The sequence below is a fragment of the Heterodontus francisci genome, unplaced genomic scaffold, assembly GCF_036365525.1.
Source record: "Heterodontus francisci isolate sHetFra1 unplaced genomic scaffold, sHetFra1.hap1 HAP1_SCAFFOLD_43, whole genome shotgun sequence".
Lineage (NCBI taxonomy): Eukaryota > Metazoa > Chordata > Chondrichthyes > Heterodontiformes > Heterodontidae > Heterodontus > Heterodontus francisci.
Genome location: NW_027141852.1, coordinates 19681382 through 19704210, shown reverse-complemented (window position 1 = coordinate 19704210; position 22829 = coordinate 19681382).

Here is a 22829-nt window from a genome sequence, read left to right as displayed (position 1 = left end):
AATGAGCAGAGAGGAGGGAAAAGGGCAGGTATTATATCTCCTGCGATTGCATGGGAAAGTGCCTTGGGAAGGGGACAAGGTATCGGGGGTAATGGAGGAGTGGACCAGGGTGTCACGGAGGGGACAATCCCTTCCAAATGTTGACAGGGGATGGGAGGATGCGTTTTGTGGTGGCATCACGCTGGAGGTGGCGGAAATGGTGAAGGATGATCCTTTGGATGTGGAGGCAGGTGGGGTGGAAAGTGAGGACAAGGGGAACCCTGTCGCAGTTCTGGGAGGGAGGGGAAGGGGGCAGGCAGAGGTTGAGAGTCCTGTCAACTACACTGGGAGGGGGCGGGGGGGGGAGTAGTTGAAATCTGGTGATGTTGTTGAATTTAATTTCAAACACTCCTTGAACTCTCTGCTGATGAAGACTGAAAAAGGGAAGAACAACAACACAACAAGGGTCTCAAATCCAAGACCCTGAGATTAAAAGTCTCATGCTCTACCAACTGAGCTAACAAGGCCTGATACAGTACTTCTACTCTGTCTGTTATTGGACGGATGCAGCTGTTGGCTCCACACCAAGGGCGGGAATTTGTTCCACCAACTATGAAGCAGTTTCCGATCAATTCCCCAGATTATCAGTAAATCCACTTCCAGAAGCCCCAAAGTGTGATATATTCCTCTCACTCATCAATAATAAAACTGAAATATTTTTACCTTCCAAATGCTGCCATCTATTTTGTCAGTATTTATTTCTCTCTCCTTTTTATTTAGTTCATGCATTCCTTCAGAATTTTTTTTTCAATTATATCTGAGGGAAGAAATGAACAGATCTGGCAGCTCAAAACTGGGCATCCATGAGGCACTGTGGGCCATCAGCAGCAGCAGAATTGTATTTAAACACAATATGTTACCTCATGACCTGACATATCCCTCACTCTACCATTACCATCAAGCCAAGGGAGCAATAGTGGTTCAATGAAGTGTGCAGGAAGGCATGTCAGGAGCAGCACCAAGCAGACCTAAAAATGAGTGAAGCTACAACACAGGACTACTTGCATGTCATATAGCGGAAGCAGCATGCAATGGACAAAGCTGAGTGATCTCACAACCAACAGATCAGATCAAAGCTCTGCAGTCCTGCCACATCCAGTCCTGAATGGTGGTGGATAATTAAACAATTAACAGGAGGACGAGGCTCCACAAATATCCCCATCCTTAATGATAAGGGAGACCAGTATATCAGTGCAAAATACAAGGTTGAATCATTTGCAACCATCTTCAGCCAGAAGTGCCAAGTAGATGATCCATCTCGGCCTCCTCCTGAGGTCCCCAGCATCACAGGTGCCAATCTTCAGCTAAATCCACTTCACTCCACATGATATCAAGAAATGGCTGAAGGCTCTGGATGCTGACAACATCCTGGCTGCAGTGCTGAAGACTTGTGCTCCAGACAGGTGCCACGCCGCCCACCAAGCTACAACACTGGCATCTACCCAGCAATGTGGAAAATTGCCCAGGTATGTTCTGTATACAAAAGGCAGGACAAATCCAACCCGGTCAATTCCTGCCCGATCAGCCTCCTCTTGATCATCAGTAAAGTGATGGAAGGTGTCGTTGACAGTGCTATCAAGCAGCACTTACACAGCAATAACCTACTCACCAATGCTCATTTTGGGTTCTGCCAGGGCCACGTAGTTCCTGACCTCATTATGGCCTTGGCCCAAATATGGACAGAAGAGCTGAATTCAGGAGGTGAGGTGACGTGACAGTGACTGCTCTTGCCAAGGGCATCAAGGAGCCCTTGCAAAATTGAAGTCAATGGCAATCAAGGAGAAAAATCTCCACTGGTTGGAGTCATACCTTGCGCAAAGGAATATGGTGCTGCTTGTTGGTGGCCAATCATCTCAGCACCAGACATCGCGCAGGAGTTCCTCAGGGTAGTGTCCTCGGCCCCAACCGTCTTCAGTTGCTTCATCAAAGAACAAACAAAGAACAATGAAAATTACAGCACAGGAACAGGCCCTTCGGCCCTCCAAGCCTGCGCCGATCCAGATCCTCTATCTAAACATGTCGCCTATTTTCTAAGGGTCTGTATCTCTTTTCTTCCTGCCCATTCATGTATCTGTCTAGAATCAATAAACTTCCTTCCATCATACGGTCAGAAGTGGAAATGTTCACTGATGATTGCAAAATGTTCAGTTGCATTAGTAACTCCTCAGATACTGAAGCAGTCCGTGTCCACATGTAGAGAGACCTGGGCAAGATTGGGCTTGGACTGATAAGTGGCAAGTAACATGCACGCCACAAAAATGCCAGGCAATGACCATTTCCAACAAGAGTGAATCTAACCATCTCCCCTTGACAGTCAATGACATTACCATTGCTGAATCCTTCACAATCAACATCCGGGGGGTTACCAATGAGCAGAAACTGAATTGGATCAGTCATATAAATACCGTAGCTACAAGAGCAGGTCAGAAGCTGGGAATTCTGCTGCAAGTAACTCACCTCCTGTCCACCATCTACAAGGCACAAGTCAGGAGTGTGATGTAATACTCCCCACTTGCCTGGATGAGTGGAGCTCCAACAACACCAAAGAAACTCAACACCATCCAGGACAAAGCAGATCACTTGATCAGCACTCCATCCACTACTTTAAATATTCACTTCCTGCACCACCAGTGAACAGTGGCGGCAGTGTGTACCATCTACAAGATGCACTGCAGCAACTCACCAAGCCTCCTTCGACAGCACCTTCCAAACCCCCAACCTCGACCACCTAGAAGGACATTGGATGAATGGGAACACCACCATCTGCAAGCTCCCCTCCAAGTTACACACCGTCCTGACTGGGAACTATATCACCATTCCTTCACTGTCACTGGATCAAAATCTTGGAACTCCCTTCCTAACAGCACTGTGGGTTTACGTACAACACATGGACTGCAGCAGCTCCAAAAAGGCAGCTCACCACCACCTTCTCAAGGGCAATTAAGGATGGACAATAAAGGCTGCGTTTGCTGACAACGCAACCACTAGGTGGCACAACTCGCTTTCTCCCCCTGCTTTGCACCGGCCGCTTCCACCCTCCATAGTCGCTCGCTCCAGACCTCGCTGCTCCCCCCCCCTACTTCCCTGGCCGATTGTCTCCCGATCATGTCACCCCATTCTCCAGTCGTTCGCTCACTCCCCACCCCTCCTCCCCTCCAGCCACTAGCTCTAGGCTGCGCTGCTTCCCTTCTCTCGGCCACTTGCTCCCACGTTTGTCCAGTCTCCACGCGCCGCCCGAAGAAGCAAGGTGGGCTGCAAAGTGTGACGTAGGAGTGAGTAGAGAGTGGCCTAGAGGAGGGAAGTGGCACGGCCTAGAGCTAGCGGCTGGAGCGGGGGTTGGGGGGGCAGAGAGCAAGCGGCCATAGAACTGGATGACGCGAGTGGGGAACAATTGTCCAGGGGAGCATCGAGGTGTAGAGCGAGCGGATGAGGGGAGGAAGCGTCGAGGCCTGGAGCGAGTTGCCGAGGGGGGAGAGCTCCAGCCTCAAAGTCTCCTATTCAGCCGCTTCCTCCAGCTGAGTGAGGGGCTGGATACCTGATTACGCTTTAGCGCACATGTGCGAAGATGGAACAAGCGCGGATATGCGATGATGTTGGCACTGCGCAATGACATCATCCTCCACATGTGCCACTTAATCCTGGCAAGATGTAGCTGTGCCTATGCACAGCTTGGCACAGTCCGATGATGTCAGCGGGCCGCTCCGTTGACAGGAATCACATTGTGTCAGCAGTGCCCACATCCCATGAAATAATAAAAAAGAGATTTACCACAATGGTAGCAGGGTGAGGGATTTCAGTTATGTGGAGAGATTGAAGAAGCTGGGGTTGTTCTCCTTGCAGCAGAGAAAATTCAGAAAAGATTTGACACATTTGTTCAAAGTCATGAAGTTCTTCAATAGTTTAAATAAGGAGAAACTGTTTCCAGTGGTAAAAGGGTCAGTAAGCAGAGGACACAGATATCAGGTGATTGGCAGAAGAACCAGAGGTGACATGAAGAACCATTGTTCACACAGCAATGTGTTGTGATAAAGAAAGAAAAGTCTTGGATTTATATAGCACCTTTCAAGACCACTGGACATATCAAAGCACTTTGTAGACAATGAAATACTTTTGAAGTGTAATCACTGTTGTAATGTCAGAAATGCAGCAGCTAATACCCACAAACAGCAATGTGATAATGACCAACTGATCTGATTGAGGGACAAATATTGATCACAACACCAGGGAGAATTGCTCTTCACTTGTTTGGAATTGCAGCATGGGATCTTTTACATTCACCCAAACATGCAGACCAGGTTTTGGTTTAACATCACACCTGAAAGGCAGCACCTTCAACACCCTCAGTGCTGCACTGCAGTGTCAGCTGTGAAATCTGAACCCAGAAGCTTGTGATTTCGAGGTGAGTGTGACCAACTGAGCCACAGCTTTTACCTGAGTCTCAATCCTTCTACCAACAATTTCTATCGGGTCTGTCACGACCCCTCATGATTGTGAACACCTCTATCAAATCTCCTCTCTAAAGAGAACAACCCCAGCTTCTCCACTCTATCCACATAACTGAAATGCTAACCACACGTTGCAGAAAGGAATTTTTCCTCAAGTTCCTTCTGGTTTTGTGAGTCACCTTAAATCTATAACCTTCGGTTATTGACCTTTCAGCAGTTAGAAACAGTTCCTCAGTATTTACTCTACCTGAAACCTTCAAGGAAGCTCTGCAAAGTAACTGAAAATCAAGTTGTCAGAAGTGGGATTTAACCACATGCCTCCAGTGAAAGCTGCAACCTGAACAGAGAAGCTGAAACCGCTCAGTCACCTCAACTGTTCAGACCTTTTTGACCTCGTCCTCACTTCTGTACTTGGAAAGGTTCACTCAGTTCAGGAACTTGTTCAATGTTGCTGGAATGCTCAGTGACTGGGATATTAACTCCCCCTGGTTTTCCTGAGCTTGTTCTCGGTGTATGGGGATGTTTATCCTGGGCTGTGGAATCTTGCATCCCTGTAATGGACATTAACCCACTGATTGAATCTGTATTCACTGCTTTCCACTGGTGCTGGGTAATTGCAGAGCGTGGGGCTGGAATGTTGCTGCTTGTCCCGGCCTCACTCACTCTGGGAAAGAGTGAATAATTGATGCATCTGTTTCTGTCTCTGAAATGTGACTTCGATCTGCTGTTATTAACCGAGGCAGCGCTGCAGAAGGATACGTTAATAATCTCTCACTAATCAACTGCAAACAGTCAGAATGTGTAACTTTGAGCAGCGCTTTCTGCACCGTCAGGGCTGGAAAGTTGAGGGAGGGAGAGACACTGTCAGTATCTGAGTGTGTACAGCACTGTACAGAGAAAGAGCCAATATACCGGGGCTGAGACACAGTGCATCATTTCACATTTAATCACAATAATATCCACAGTCAGGAGCTGAAAATGATGAAAAACCGAATAGCAAGAGCAAAATTAAGAAATGTAAGTAATTATAGATTAGCTGATCAGCTTTCACTGTGTTACCTGGTAGTCTACTGTTTTATATTCAATGCTGTCTCCACTGTGGCCAGGGAATGATTTCTTCTCAAAGGCTGAACATTAACAAAACTGCTTGTAATTTAAAATCTTTTAAAAGTATTTCCATGGAGCTAATGGGACAAAGTCAAATAACTGCATCAATTATAGGAGAGCTGGTTGGTGATGACGTGGATGTGTCTGCAGTGTGCAGGACCAGACTGTTTCTATAGATTCACGATGAATGTTCCACCCTTTATTTATAACAGTAAAACTGATAGTGGACAATGGCTATTCTGGTTGCAGCAACCTGAAGCTTTAACTCATTAACATCCTACTTTAGGGTAATTTAGAAAGCACAACATGCAGCTCTGTCAGTTAGTGTGTTTGTTTGTTAACCCACAATTTGATGGTTCAAGCACATAAATGGATGAGGCTTTATTAACTTAAACTCTTCTACATCTGCTATATTACTCTTGCTGTTGATTTTTCAAAGATAAGGTTCATCAAATCTTTCTTTATGAAATCCATGCTGACTGTGTTTTATTATTTTTCATTTCCATCTGTATTTTCTACTTTGGAGGATTACAGGATATTATCATTTTTTTTATTCATTCATGGTAGGTGGGTGTCGCTGCTCGGCCAGCATTTATTATCCATCCCTAATTGCCTTGAGAAGGTGGTGCTGAGCTGCTTTCTTGAACCACTGCAGTCCATGTGCTGCTGTTATGAAGAGAGTTCCAGGATTTTGACCCAGCAACAGTGAAGGAACGGTGATACAGTTACAATTCAGGATGGTCTGTGGCTTGGAGGGGAACTTGCAGGTTGTGGTGTTCCCATGCATCTGCTGCCCTTGTCCTTCTAGGTGATAAAGGTCGCGGGTTTGGAAGGTGCTGTCTCAGGAGCCTTGGCACATTGCTGCAGTGCATCTTGTGGATGGTACACACTGCTGCCACTGTGTGCCAGTGATGGAGGGCATGAATGTTGTAAATGGGGTGCCAATCAAGCGGGCTGCTTTGTCCTGTTGAGTTTCTTGAGTATTGTTGGAGCTGCACCCAGCCAGACAAGTGGAGAGTATTCCATCATACCCCTGACTAATGTACAGGCTTTGGGGAGTCAGGAGGTGAGTTACTTGCCGCAGGATTCCTAGTCTCTGACCTGCTCTTGTAGCCATAATATTTATATGGTTACTGCAGTTCAGTTTCTGCTCAATGGTAACCCCCAGGTTGTTGATAGTGGGGGATTCAGCGATGGTAATGCCATTGAATGTCAAAGGGAGATGGTTAGATTCTCTCTTGTTTGGGATGGTCATTGTCTGGCAGTTGTGTGGTGAGAATCTTATACATCTTTATTGTAGGGTACTCTATTGTACTGTTGAGTGACTACACTTTAAAAGACCTTCCTTCATTGGCTGTAAAAGGGTTTGCAATGTCCTGTGGTCGTGAAATGCAAGTCTTGCTTTTTCCATTGTTATCAGTGTCATTGTGATCAAAAGATAGGATTCATGAGCACAAAGTGTAAATCAATTTTGATTAAAATAATGGAAAAGTATCTATATTTTTGCACTGTACTTAATAATCTCCATCTTCCTATCCTTACCAAGTACAATGTCTTTGACCCTGAAATTGATTCCACAATCGCAGTCCCTCAGACAATTTCAGCTCAGTTCTGATGAAAGGTCACAGATCTGAAACGTTAACTCTGTCTCTCTCTCCACAGATGCTGCCAGACCTGCTGAGTATTTCCAGCATTTTCTGTTTTTATTTCAGATTTCCAGTATCAGCAGTATTTTGCTTCTGTGTTACTTTGAAAGTTAAAACTGACCCACCTGTCTACAATTCACACTGGGGTCTCCCATGAAATGATTCTGTATAATGTTGATGTAATGAATACAGACTCCGAGCACAGAGCTTCCTGTGGGGAATTGGGGATATGAAAACCAGCAGACTTTGCAGGAATTTCCACTGGGAGCACAAATTCACAAAATCTACCTTTTATATATCGATTCATTTTGATTGTCCTTCTGGAAAATTATCTTGAAGCAATTTAAACATCAACCCACAGCTCCATGACTGGGTCAATTGTGAGGTCATCCTCTGACAGGTCATGTGACAGCTGGAGCCACAAGACATCAGAACCAGATTTGTGACTGGATTAAAACCCGGAATCCTGTCATAATGGCTTTTCAAATAAAACTGTTGCTGTTTGAAAACACAGCAGTTAAACTTTTTGCCTGACCATGAGGGGAGCTGGGGAGAAATTTACAAAACTAAATCCTTTTACAAAATAGTTCAAAAACCATTCACTGAAAAATCATGTGAGGATTCATATGCAGTAGAGAAACAAGCAGAATACAGAAAGTACAGAGGAGAGCTGAAAAAGGAAATGAGATCAGCAAGAGAATGTATGAGAAAGGATTAGCAGGTCACATAACTGGGAACACTGAAGTCTTTTACCAACATATGGACAGTCAATGAAAGGGTGGGTCAATTAGGAGATCCTGTGGAGGCAGAGGGTGTGGCTGAGGTACCAATTAAGTACATTTCATCTGTCATCACAAAACAAACGGGTGCTGCAAATGTCACAGTAAAGGAGGAGGAAGTGGAGAATTTGGAGGGGATGAAAATAGATAAAGAGGAGACAATTACAAGGTTAGCAGTACTCACACCTGTCTACAGGTCACCCGGTCTGGATGGGCTGCATCCTGGGTTGCTGAGGGAAGTCAGGGTGGAAATAGCAGAGACTCGAACCACAATCTTTCAATCCTCCTTGAATATGGGAATGATGCCAGAGGACTGGAGGATGGAGGTAAGCTTGGGTAGTTCGATCTCAGTTTAACTTGACCATTTTTATCATGTATCCATTGTCATAACTAACAACGTTAAGAAAGCCATTTTATAATGAACACATGACCAAAGGAACCATTTTGTGTTCAGTACTAACGTTTATATCCTGTATAATTAATGAGTAGCTACCCATCCTGAAACAGATGATTGTAAAAGTAACTAACCTTGATTGAGTTATAATTAATGAATCAATAAACATTTTAGAGAGAATGCGTTTTCATTTAAAGTTAGTTCAATCTAATTACTGTGAGTTTCTGTGTCTTTGTGGGAAAGGACAGTTTCAGCTAAATGTATTTAAACAATGGACCTTTCTCGGACCCCTGATAAAACCCATGGTATGGTACATCGTGACCTTCAAGAGTCTGGATTTAATGAATAGGAAACTTGTTTCAGATCAGATTGGGAGACAGTGTGAAACCACTCCATTGTACTCATGTCTGAGATTCTGAGGACAGGTGACTGTTAGTGGAAGACATCATTAAGAACGAATTAAATGTACCTAGCAACAGCTAGGACCAATTATTATTTTACATGGTGGTGTGATGGCCATCCAGGGGTTAGAAGTAGGGATCTTGTAAGGTTTCAGTGTGGAGGAACACTAGAAGGCCTCAGGGGTAAAGGCTCAGATCACCGACCAAGTTCTCCACCTGATGAGGGATCTAGACTGGACAAAGAGGACCGTGACACTCTGAGACCAAGCTCGACCAGTCCCCAGAGCTGTAAAGTTATCTTCCCCAAGTTTGTTAAGTATAATTTTACTTTCAATTATTAAGTACTATTTTACTCTCAATAAAAGTTCTGGACTTATTAATGAAGTATCCTGTTGCTTTAATTGGTTAAAGTCATTCCCAAAGTGATTGTCTGCAATAGACTTTCCAGAATTAAAAGATAAGTCTGCAAGGGTTGTGAATATTACAGCCCTGTTTAAAAAGAGAGATAAGCCCAGGAACTACAGACCAATTAGTCTAATGTCGGTGGTGGGGAAACTTTTAGACACAATTATCCAGGAGAAAATTAACTGTCACTTGGTAGAACATGGGCCTAATAAACGACAGCCAGTACAGATTGGTTAACAGAAGATTGTGTCTGAAATAATTAATGAATTAATTTCTTTGATGAAGATTCAGAGAGAGTTGACGAGGGTGGTGAGGTGAATGGTGCGTGTCTGGACATCAAAATTGTGTTTGAAAAGATACCATAAACTAGACTTGGGGCAGCACAATGGCACAGTGGTTGGCACTGCAACCTCACAGCTCTCGCAACCCAGGTTCAGTTCTGGGTACTGCCTGTGCAGAGTTTGCAAGTTCTCCCTGTGACTGTGTGTGTTTCTGCTGGGTGCTCCGGTTTCCTCCCACAAGCAAAGACTGCAGGTTGATAGGTAAATTGGCTGTTGCAAATTGCTCCTAGTGTAGGTAAGAGAATGGTGGGGATGTGGTAGGGAATATGGGATTATGGTGTAGGATTACTATAAATGGGTGGTGGTTGGTCAGCACAGACTCAGTGGGCCGGATGGCCTGTTTCAGTTTTCCATCTCTCTACGACTTGCTAACAAAATTCAAGCAGATGGGATTAAAGGGGCAGTGGCAGTGTGGATCCAAAATTGGCTGCAGGGCAAAAAGTAGGGTGAATGCTTGTTTTTCAGAATGGAGGGAGTAATACAGTAATGTCCTTGTTGTTGCAATATGTTCAATGTCAGACCCCGAGCTGTCCGAGGGATGGGGCAATTTGTGATGTTCCTGTGGTTGCAATCTTTGCAGTGTCTGACCTTGATCTGCCACAGGGACGTGGCATTTATGAGGTCCCTGTGGGGTGCTGTTTGTTTGGTGTATCACACTGACCTGTCCCAGAGAGCGGGAAGGTTGTGATGTCCTTGTGGGTTGCAATCTGTTCAGTGTCTGTCTCTGATCTGTACCAGAGATGCGGCAGTGTGTGATATCCTTGTGCATGTCATACAGGCCCACTGGTGTGTGGTTCCATCCTGATGCCAAGAAACAGAGCCCCATCTCTGGGCAAAAAGTCTCACTTCTCAAGGGGTGTCTCGAGAAGACACAGTGGCGCAGTGGTTAGCACTGCAGCCTCACACCTCGAGTGACCCGCGTTCGATTCTGGGTACTGCCTGTGCAGAGTTTACAAGTTCTCCCTGTGACTGCGTGGGTTTCTGCCGGGTGCTCTGGTTTCCTCCCACAGCCAAAGACTTGCAGGTTGATAGGTAAATTGGCCATTGTAAATTTCCCCTCGTGTAGGTAGGTGGTAGGGGAATTGAGGGGATGTGGTAGGAATATGGGATTAATGTAGGATTAGTCTAAATGGGTGGTTGATGGTCGGTACAGATTCGGTGGGCTGGAAGGACCTGTTTCAGTACTGTATCTCTAAATAAATAAATAAGAAGGCTGAGGCAGTAAACCTGGACAGTAAATCCGGAGTGGAGTCCTGGAGGCGGTTACCTGTGACTTATCAGGCAGTTTTCCAGCAACTCCTACAGCAGAACTGGTAACAAACAGTACTGGTTTTTCCTTTCGTTTGGACAATACGAGCAATGCTGAGAGGAGGTCCTGATGCTCAGGGTCTCCATACTGTTTGCCCAGGCCTGTGCCCCAGAGAGGACACTCCAGCTTCGTGGTTAAACATGAGCACAACCCGGGAATAAACAGTTACTGATTATAAGCTCTCATTCAATTGGTGTAGAGTATGAGCGCCAGGGGTTACTTCGGACAGTGGGAGAGCTCTTAGTGTCTCATTGGATAGCTACCATTCACTCCAAGCTGGGCAGCCCCCAGTCAGTTAGGTGCTGTGAAGCCACGACCTGCTTGCTTCAATGGGTGCTTGGAGCTTAGAGAGTCATCTCTCAACAGGCGGATTGATAATCTATGCACCAAGAAAAACAAACTCAACAAAGAAGACACCAGTCCTTCGCATCACAAGCTGGAATGTGAGGAACATGTGTCCTGGCCTTACCGACAACCTTCTGCAGGTTGATGACACACACAAGACAGCTGTGATCGACAAGGAACTCACAATGCTCAATGTGGACATTGCTGTGCTGCAAGAAACTAGACTCGTTCAAAGTGGATCCCTCAAAGAGAAACACTATACCTTCTTCTGGCAGGGAAAGCCCAAGAGGCAACTCGTGAGCATGGAGTGGGTTTCACAGTAAAATACACGCCACTTGAGATGAGTGAACCACCCACAGTAGGCTCAGAGAGACTTCTTACTCTTCACTTGTCAACACGTGTGGGCCCAGTTAATCTCATGTGCATCTATGTCCCGACACTCACCTCCACCCCAGATGTCAAGGATCAATTCTATGTGACACTTGACACTGCCATCAGTAGAATTCCCAGCACTGAGGGACTGTACCTTCTAGGAGACTTCAACACAAGCTTGGGTACTGACTACACAGCTTTGCCAATGTTCATAGAGCACCAGGGGATTGGCAAGATGAACGTAAATGGACAGAGGTTGCTGGAGCTATGCTGTCACCATGGATTCTGTGTGATGAACAGCTACTTCCAGGTCAAGCTGTGCTACAAGGTGTCCTGGAGACATCCGAGATCATGCCATTGGCACCAGCTAGACCTTATCTTCACTAGACATAACACCCTCAGCAGTGTCCTCATCACTCGCAGCTATCACAGCGCTGACTGTGACACTGATCACTCCCTGGTGTGTAACAAGGTCAGGCTTCAGCCAAGGAAGCTTCATCCATCCATGATGAAAGCTCATCTTCTGATCAACACTTGCCGAACCACTGATCCAGAAAGGACCCAGGAGTTCCTCAACATCCTCGATCAGGCTTTTTCAGACAACAATGCTCAAGGCCTCAGTGCAGTGTCAAAGTGGAATCATCTGCACACCACCATCTATAACTCTGCACTCACTGTGTATAGGAAAAGAGATGGGAGGAATGCTGACTGGTTTGAGGCTTATTGGACTGAAATGGAGTCAGTTACTGTAACTAAGAGGAGAGCCCTCATGAACTACAAACAAGTCCCCAGCAAACAACATCTAAATGCTCTCAGAGCTGCCAGAAACAAGTCTCTGCAGACTGCTCGGCACTGCACCAATCAATACTGGTTAAAACTCTGCTGCTGAATCCGGGGATGCTAGAGGGATGTATGAAGGAATTAAGAAAGCAATGGGCCCAGTAGTAACTAAATCAGCACCTTTTGAAGACAAAGAGAGGGGTGATCATCACTGAACCTAACAAGAAGATGGAAAGGTGAGTGGAGCATTATCTTGAACTCTACATAACGGAGAACATTGTCATTGAAGTCGCTCTCAGTGCCATTCCAGACTTCCCTGTCATGGAGGAACTGGACAGTGAGCCCTCCATAGTCGAGCTCAACAAGGGCTCAAAACATGCGCGATGCAAACATTGTCACCTTGTACAAAATTAAGGGGGATCGCAGTGACTGCAGCAATTATCGGAGCCAGCTATTCAGTTCCACTCACCTGCTCGATCCCTTTCCTCCTGCAAGTTCCTTTGCTTCAGGTATCCATCCAATTTCCTTTTCAAATCATTGATTGTCTCTACTTCCACCACACTCGTGGGTCAGGACATTACTACTCACAGCATAAAAAAATTCCTCCTCACCCAAGGATGGGAAATATTTATATCTTCTATATTTAGCTTATTCCCTATCTCTACGAGAATAGAATGGCAGTCAACATGAAAGGGAACCCAAAAATCTTCGAGCAGTATATAAATAATAAGCAGGTAGTCAGCGGTGAAGTGGGCCTCATTAGGGACAAAGAGGGTAATATATACTTAGAGCTGCAGGGCAATGTTAATCTAGTTAATAAGTACCTTGTATCAATGATCACTAAGGAAGTGGAATTTCACAAAATATCAGTAGAAGTGGAGAGTGTAGAGGCAATGGAGAGGGTACAAATTGAGAGAGGGAGGTACTGAAAAGGCTGGTTATGCTTCAGGAAGATAAATTACCTGGTCCGGATGGCTTTCATCCCAGATTGCGAAAGGAAATGTGGATGCAGATAACAGAAAGGCTTTCTATAATCTTCCAATCTTCCCTGGATATGGGGGAGGTGTCAGAGGATTAAACAGTGGCAAATGTGACACCCTTATTCAAGAAAGGGTGTCAGGACAGTCCGGCTAACTACAGGCCATTTAGATTAACAGCAGTGGTGGGTCAGGTTTCAGAAAGAACAATCATGGAAAAAATCAACAGTCACTTGTAGAGGTTTGAGTTAATTCAGGAGCGTGAGCATGGATTTATAAATGGGAGTTCATGCTTGACTAATCTAACTGCATTTTTGATGAACTAACAGAGAAGGTTTATGAAGGGCATGCAGTGGATGTTGTTTATGTGGATTTTAAGAAACGACACATAAAAGGGTGATTAACAACATTGAGGTTCATGGAATAGGAGGGTCAGTGTCCAATTGGATAGAAAATTGGCTTAAGGACAGAAAACAGCAAGTCGTAATAAAAGATTCATTCTCAGACTGGAAGGTTGTCGACAGTGCTGTTCCCCAAGGGTCACTGCTGGAACCACTGCTTTTTGCTTGCGACAGATAAATGACTTGGATCTTGGAATATAGAGTAGAATCTCAAAAAATGCCGATAACACCAAACTTGGAGAAGTGGCAAACAGTGAGGATGAAATGAACGACCTGCAACAAGACAGTGATAGGCTAGCAGAATGGGCAGACAGGTGCAGATGGATTTTAATAGTGACTAGTGTGAGGTGATGCATTTTAGCAGAAGGAATAGGGAGAGGCAATATATACTTAATGGCACAGTTCTAAAGAGTGTGCAGGAATAGAGGGACCTGTTCACTGAACAAGGAACAACGTGAACAACTACTTCTTGTTGTGTGCTCTCAGATTTGTCACCTTCACTGGACTGGAGTGAGGTGACATCTACTGGCAGGAAGCAAGAACTGCAATCAAGCAGAAGAAATTCCATCGTCTGTCAGGGTGAAAGAAACATTGCAATGTGAGGAAATAGTGAATGGGTTTGATTGGGTTGATGGAAACATGATTCCACTTGTGGTGGAGTCCAAAGCAAAGGCCAGAAATATAAAATTGTCATTATTAAAAGATATTAGGAATTCATGATAAATGTATTTAGGTAGTGTGTGGGTGGAATCTAGATAAAATAGAAAGTGAGATTGGGTGGACAGAAGCAGTGTGAAAGGATGGCTCAAACAAAAGGTAAACACCCTGAAAGGTGAACTCTGTTTCTCTCTCCACAGATGCTGCCAGAGTTTCTGAACATTTCCAACACTTTCTGTTTTTATTTCAGAATTTGCAAGATGTTGCTTTGCTCTGAAAAAAAATTGGATGATCGGCTTTGGCTGCCAGTGAAATTCCACAGGAGCTAAAAGGAAGTTCTGATATCAGTGGCATGTTGATCTAGGGGTTTGATTCTTGCTTAGGGTGAGTGATTAATTAATGTGTGAGAGATCCTGGGTTCAAATCCTGGACAAGCCCTTCTTCTTTGGCATTTTTAGTTTAAGGTCATTGATTGGTTTCAGCCTTGCAGAAGGCGGAATTGATTTCCATATGGAGCCTGCTTGAGGACCAGAGAGCTGGATTCAAAGAGCTTGATTAACTAAATGTACAGATAGCCAAGTGGGAACATAAAATTGTTGCAGTAATTGTGACCTGACTCCAAGAACAACAGGACTGGGTTCTGGACTGGAATGGAATGGAATTCTTCAGTGATTCTGCTGTTTGGCTTGCATTGATTCATCGATTTTCTTGTTTTTCACTTTGTCGATGCCTTTGAATAATTGTGGATCCTTCTTCAGATTGTCTTCTTTCACCAGGTAGTTCTGACCTCTGATGATGATGATCGTAATGAGCTTCAACTCACTGATAGTTTTGGAACTGAACAGATTTCCTTTGCTTGAGTCTACAACATGGAACTCAGTCTGACATGTGGACCCATGGGAGGATTTGAATGCCAACCCTGCGTTGAAGAATACAGTTGCATCCATCCAATAAGAGACCGAGTAGAAGTGACAGTTCAGTCAGTCAAACATTAAACTTTTAATTTCAGGGTGGTGAGTTTGAGTGCCATTTTGTTTTTCCCTTTTTTAAGGCTTCATTAGCAGAGAGTACAAGGAGTGTTTGAAATGAAATTCATCAAAGTATGAGAAAGTCTCACTTTGATTCGGGACTCATCTCTCTGCAGCATCTCGCTGTGAAAGATTGAACTTCATCTCATTTCATTCCCAGCTCGGGGTCAGTGCGGCTCAGTGGGACTTCTGGCTGTCTCCTGCTTCACAATCCATCAGTGCTGAGAAAGCAATGGGGAATATTATTCATGGCTCAGTAACCTGAGGACACCGTCTTAAGGTGAATGGCAAAAGAACCAAAGGCAACATGAGGAAAAACTTCTTTTGCACAGCGAGTGGTTAAGATCTGATATGCACTGCTTGAGAGTGTGATGGAGGCTGATTCAACCATGGCTTTCAAAATGGTATAAGATAATTATCTGAAGTGGAAAAATTGCATGTTTTCATGGAATACATGAGTCTGTGGCGTGAGCTGAGTTGCTCGTGCATAGAAGCAGCACAAGCACAATGAGCTGAATGGCTTCCTTTTGTTCTGTAACTATTCTATGATCGATGATTCTTTTCAGAGTGAAATCAACACTCACATACAAGAAACTGACAGGTACAATGTAAACCCCACACTAACATACCAGCGAATGCTAGGGACAGAGTAAAACCAATCAGTCCTGGACTAGAAACTGACAGGTACACTGTAAACTTCGCATTACCAGACAAGAAATTGACAGATACAGTGTGAAACCCACAGTCACGTAACAGCAGTTGGCAGGTAACGTGTAAAAATCTTTCTTTCATATCCCAACTGCAAGGTACAAAGGAAATTAGGTACAAACCCAGGCTCACACTTCAAAGACTGAGAGATACAAAGCAAAACACATATTCACCTGCAAGTACAGAGACGAAGAAACACTCAGAGGAGGTGCAGATTAAAGACACATGCATGTAACAGAAAATGATAGGGATAGAATCAAACCCTTTCTCACTTCTCAGAAACTGATAGATATAGACAAAAGCTGATGCTCACATACAAGTTGTTGAAAGATCTGTGGTGAAACTCACAGAGCAATAGCAGAAACAAACAGGTACTGAATAATACCCACAGTCACAGACCAAAAACTGAAATATACTGAGTTAAACATCACTTTCTCGCACCAGAAACTCATGGCTACAAAGTGAAGCTTACTCCATCCTCCCAGGCATTGACAGGTGCAAAAGAAAACACTCACGAAGATACCAGGTCATGAAATGTACGTAATAAAACCTTTCAGCTGAAAGAATAGCATTCATGACAGGTGTGGTACCCAGAATGTTCAGCGGCCGGGAATCCGCCCTATCTGTGACAGGAGCGGGGCGCGCAGGCGCAGTAGAGACAGCTTTGTCAGCAGCTGGAGCTGCGGGTTCGGAGTTGGAGCGGGATATTCACAAAGTGCGAGAAGACTTTGCGGGCTCACACAGCTGGAGCAGGGCCTCAGGGCCACAATAACATGGAACAATCCCATCTGTATCCCTGCGGATGGCGGTGGTGAAGCTTTTCCCGGTGAAGCTTCCCGAAACCGCGTAAATGGATAAGAATTGGGGACTGGGCAGGGAGCGTCTCTAAATGAATAAAATTTGGGGACTGGTCAGGGAGCGTCTGTAAATGGATAAGAATTGGGGACTGGGCAGGGAGCGTCTATAATTGAATAAGAGTTGGAGACTGGGCAGGAAGCGTTTCTAAATGAATAAGATTTGGGGACTGGGCAGGGAGCGTCGATAAATGCTTAAGAATTGGGGACTGGTCCGGGAGCGTTTTTTTTATTCGTTCGTGGGATGTGGGCGTCGCTGGCTCGATCTCAGCTCGAGTAATGTGTCCAGTTCTGGGCACCAGGCTTTAGAAAGGACATCAAAGCTTCTGAGATAGTTCAGAGGAGATTTACTAGAATGATCCCAGAGATGCGGGGTGTCAGTTCTCTGGACAGGCTGGTGAAGCTGGGATTGTTCTCCTCAGAGTAGAGAATGTTAAGGGAAGATTTAATAGAGATGTTCAGAATCATGAAGGATTTTCATAGGGTAGAGAGGGAGAAACTGTTTCCACTGTCCTGGGGGTCAGGAACCAGAGGACACAGATTTAAAATAATTGGCCAAAAATGTCAAGGGGAGGTGAGGAGAGATCTTGTTACCCAGTAACTGATTCGGATTTGGAATGAATTGTCTGACAGGGTGGTGGAAACAGATTCAATTATAACTTTCATAAAGGAATTGGACAAATATTTCAAAGTGAAATTCTCCAGGATTATGGGGAAATAGGCAGGAGGTTGGACTAATTGCATCTTTTTGTCAGAGAGTCAGCAGAGGCACAATGGGGCCGAATGGCCTCCTTCTGTGCTGTATGATTCTATGAACATAAGAACGAGGAGCCGGAGTCGGCAAGTCAGCCACTCGAGCCTGCTCTGCCATTCAATACAATCATGGCTGATCTCATCACGGCAGTTCTTGTTTCTTGCCAGTAGATGTCACTTCACTCCAATGTAGTGAAGTTCACAAATCTGAGAGAGAAACAACAGGAAAGAATTGTTCCCATGATAGTGAATGTGTTGGATATAGAAATACTAGGAGTGGAGAAGAGTTATTACTTGTCTGCTCGATCCCCATAGCCCTGTAAAATTATTTCCTTCAAGTGCCCATTCAAATTCCTTTTGTAATTCTCGATTGTCTCCATTTCCACCGCCCCCGTGGGCAGCGAGTAACAGATCATCACCAATCAGTGTAAAAAAAGTTCTTGCGCACATTCCCCCTGTACCTCCTGTCCAAAACCTTCAATCTGTGTCCCCTAGTCCTTGTACCAATAGTTAACGGGAACAATGTTTCCTTGCCAAATTATTTAAAACTGTCATAGCCGAAAACATATCTATCAATTCTCCCCTCACTCTCCTTTGATACAGGCAGAACAACCCTAGCTTTTCCAACCTCACCTTGCAACTAAAATCCCCCATCCCTGGATCCATTCTGGTAAATCACCTCTGCATCCTCTCAAGGACGCTCACATTCTTTCTTAAGTGTGGTAAGCAAAACTGGAAGCAACACTCCAACTGGGGCCGAACCAGAGCTTCATAATGGTTCAGCATAACTTCCCTGCTTTGTCCTCAATGCCTCTATTTATAAAGCCCAAGATCCCATATGCTTTGCTAACCACTCTCGCAATATGTCTTGCCACCTTCAAAGATTGATGCACATGAACCCCAAGTCCCTCTATTCCAGCACACACTTTAGAACTGTGCCATGAAGTAAATATTGCCTCTCCCTATTCCTTATGCCAAAATACATCACCTCACACTTGTCACTATTAAATTCCATCTGCCACCTGTCTGCCCATTCTGCTAGCCTATCATTGTCCTGTTGCAGGCAGTTAATATCATCCTCACTGTTTGCCACTCCTCCAAGTTTGTTGTCATCGGGATATTTTGAGATTCTACTCAATATTCCAAGATCCAAGTCATTTATCTTTAGCAAAAAAAGCAGTGGTTCCATCACTGACTCTTGGGAAACACCCCGGTCGACTATCCTCCAGTCTGACAAAGAATCATTTCATAAGACTCGCTGTTTTCTGTCCTTAAACCAATTTTCTATCCAATTGGACACTGACCCTCCTATACCACGAACCTCAATTTTGTAAAGCCCCCTTTTATGTGGGACCTTGTCAAACGCTTCCTGAAAATCCATATAAACAACATCCACTGCATTCCCTTCATCAACCTGCTCTGTTAGTTCATCAAAAAATGCAGTTAGATTAGTCAAGCATGAACTCCCATTTATAAATCCATGCTCACTCTCCTTAATTAACTCAAACCTCTCCAAGTGACTGTTGATTTTTTCCCCTGATTATTCTTTCTAAAACCTTACCCACCGCTGCTGTTAATCTAACTAGCCTGTAGTGAGCCGGACTGTCCTTACACCCTTTCTTGAATAAGGGCGTCGCATTTGCCACTGTTTACTCCTGGCACCTCCCCCGTATCCAGGGAAGATTGGAAGATTATGGCAAACTCTTCCATTATCTGCATCCGCATTTCCTTTCGCAACCTGGGATGCCAGCCATCCAGACCAGGTGATTTATCTACCCGAAGCACAGCCAGCCTTTTTAGTACCTCCCTCTCTCAATTTGTACCCTCTCCATTGACTCTACTCTCTTCACTTCGACTGATATTTTGTCAAATTCCACTTCCTTAGTGATCACTGAGACAAAGTACTCATTAAGTAGATTAACATTGCCCTGCACCTCTAAGCTTATATTATCCTTTTTGTCCCTAATAGGCCCGACTCAACCTCTTACTACCCACTTATCATTTACATGCTGCTCGAAGATTTTTGGGTTTCCTTTCATGTTGACTGCCAGTCTATTCTCATAGAAATAGAGATTAAGCAAATATAGAAGATATAAGTATTTCCCATCCTTGATGAGGTGGAATTTTTTATGTTGTGGGTCGTAATGTCTTGGCCCACGAGTGTGGTGGAAGCAGAGACAATCAATGATTTGAAAAGGAAATTAGATGAATAATTGAAGGAAAGAAGCTTGCAGGAGGAAAGGGATCGAGCTGGTGAGTGGAACTGACTAGATTGCTCCGGGGAGAGCCAGCATGGACATGAGAGGCCAAATGACCACCTTCTATGCTGTAAATGACTCTGTGTTGTTTCTCAAATTCAATCCACTGGTGCTTGGCAAATAATTTCAAAGTAAATTGTGCAACCGGAAAATCAGAACCAAGGCAAGGGACGCATAAGGAAGCAAAATTGCTGAAACCCAGGATTGAACCAGGGACCGTTAGATTTTCAGTCTAATGCTCTCCCAACTGAGATATTTCAGCCCTACATTAACAGTGGCTTGGTGTCCTTGTTTTGGAAGAAAATACATCCATTCAAGTTTTCTAAAAAGTTAAAGAACACAACATGTGAGTAATATTCCCCATTGCTTTCTCAGTGCTGATTGATTGTGAAGCGGGAGACAGCCAGAAGTGCCACTGAGCCGCACAGACCCCGAGCTGAGAATGAAATGAGATCAAATTCAATCTTTCATAGTGAGATGCTGCTGAGAGGTAAGAGTCCTGAATCAAAGCGAGACTTGCTCATTTCAAACACTCCCTGCACTCTCTGCTCATGAAGCCTTAAAAAAGGGAAAAACAGAATGGCACTCAAACTCACAACCCTGCCATTAAAAGTCTCATATTCGACTGACAGAACTGTCACTTCTACTCGGTCTCTTATTGGATGGATGCAACTCCAACGCAGGGGTGGCATTCCACTCCTCCCATGGGTCCACATGTCAGACTGAGTTCCATGTTGTGGACTCAAGCAAAGGAAATCTGCTCAGTTCCAAAACTATCAGCGAATTGAAGCTGATTACGATCAACATCATCAGAGGTCAGAACTACCTGGTGAAAGAAGACACTCTGAAGAAGGATCCACAATTATTCAAAGGCATCGACAAAGTGAAAAACAAGAAAAACAAGAAAATCAGTAAGCAAGATGCTGGAGAGAGTTAAGAATCACAGAATCATAGAAAGTTGAGCGCACAGAAAGAGGCCACTTGGCCCATCATGTCTGTGGTGTCTGAAAAATGATCCACCTGTTCTCATCCCACCTTCCAGCATTTGGTCCGTTGCCCTGCAGATTACGGCACTTGAGGTGATTATCCAGACTCCTTTTGGATGAGTTGAGGGTTTCTGTCTCAACCACCCTTTCAGGCAGTGAGTTCCACACCCACACCATCCTCTGGGTGAAAAGGTTTTTCCTCGTCTCCCCTCTAATTTTTCTACCAATCACTTTAAATCTATGCCCCCTCGTCACTGACCTCTCTGCTAAGGTGAATAGACCTTGCACTTCCACTCTATTTAGACCGCTCAAAATTTTGTACATTTCAATCAGATCTCCTCTCAGCCTTCTCTGTTCCAAGGAGAACAGCCCCAGCCTATCCAGTCTTTCCTCAGAGCTGCATTTTTCCAGTCCTGGCAACATCCTTGTAAATCTCCTCTGTACCTTCTCTCGTGCAATTGCATCCTTTCTGTAATGAGGTGTCCAGAACTGCACACAAAACTCAAGTTGTAGCCTAACCAATGAGTTATACAGTTGCAGTATAAGCTCGCTGCTCTTGTATTCTATACCTCGGCTAACAAAGGAAAGGATTCCATCTGCCTTCTTAACCACCTTATCGACCTGTCCTGCCATCTTCAGGGATCTGTGGACATTCAATCCAAGGTCTCTCACTTCCTCTATACTTCTCAGTATCGTGTATTCTGTTGCCTTGTTTGACCTCCCCAAATGCATCGCCTCACACTTCTCCAGGTTGAATTCCATTTGCCACTTTTCTGCCCACTTGACCAAACCATCAATATCTTCCTGCAGCCTACAGCTATCCTCCTCATTATCTACCTCATGGCCAATCATTGTGTCATCTGCAAAGCTCTTGATCATGCCCCCTACTTCCAAATCGCTAATATGTACCACAAAAAGCAGGGGACCTGGTACTGAGCCCTGCAGAACACCACTGGAAACAGCCCTTCGGTCGCTAAAACACCCGTCAACAATTACCCTTTGTTTCCTGCCACTGAGCTAATTTTGTATCCACCTTACTGCATTTCCCTGTATCCCATAGGTTTTTTATTTTTTTAACCAGTCTGCCATGTGGGACCTTGTCAAATGCCTTGCTAACATCCATGTGGGACACGTCAGTTGCACTTCCCTCATTTATCTTCCTTGTTACTTCTTCAAAAAAATCCATCAAGTTGGTCAAACAAGATCTTCGCTTAAAAATCCATGCTGACTATCCTTGATTAACCTGTGCTTTTCGAACTGACAGTTTATTCTGTCTCTCAGAATAGGTTCCAGTTATTGGGCCATGACTGAGGTTAGTCTGACTGGCCTGTAATTACTCGGTCTTTCCTTCGCTCCCTTTTTCAACAGAGGTTCAACCTCTTTTGTAGCAGACTATTGTAAATTTCACAATTCGCATGGGAAAAAGTATTAAATACTTCACTTACAAGTTCTAATGTTACTGGCGAAATGAGGGCTTATGTATGATTTGAACCCAGGACCTCACACAAATACACAGCAGGAATTCTGCTCCTTTACCAAAAAGCCATCTCCTTTATAGAGATGTAAATATGCAATATTGGAAGAGTGGAGGACTTGGGACCAAGACAGTGACTTTGACTTTTCTGCCTGTCTTCCAAATTCTGCAAGGTCCCATGCAGACAATTAATGAACTGTCAGGGTGTTACTTTATTCCATTCTTCTTCTTCTTATTCTTCTTCTTAGGCAGTCCCTCGGGAACGAGAATGATTTTCTTCCACTTCAGGGTTCTGGGTCCAGTGACTAGATGTCTACTTAAATCGCAGAGAAATTAAACACTTTTCAATTTGTCTCACGACATAAATAGC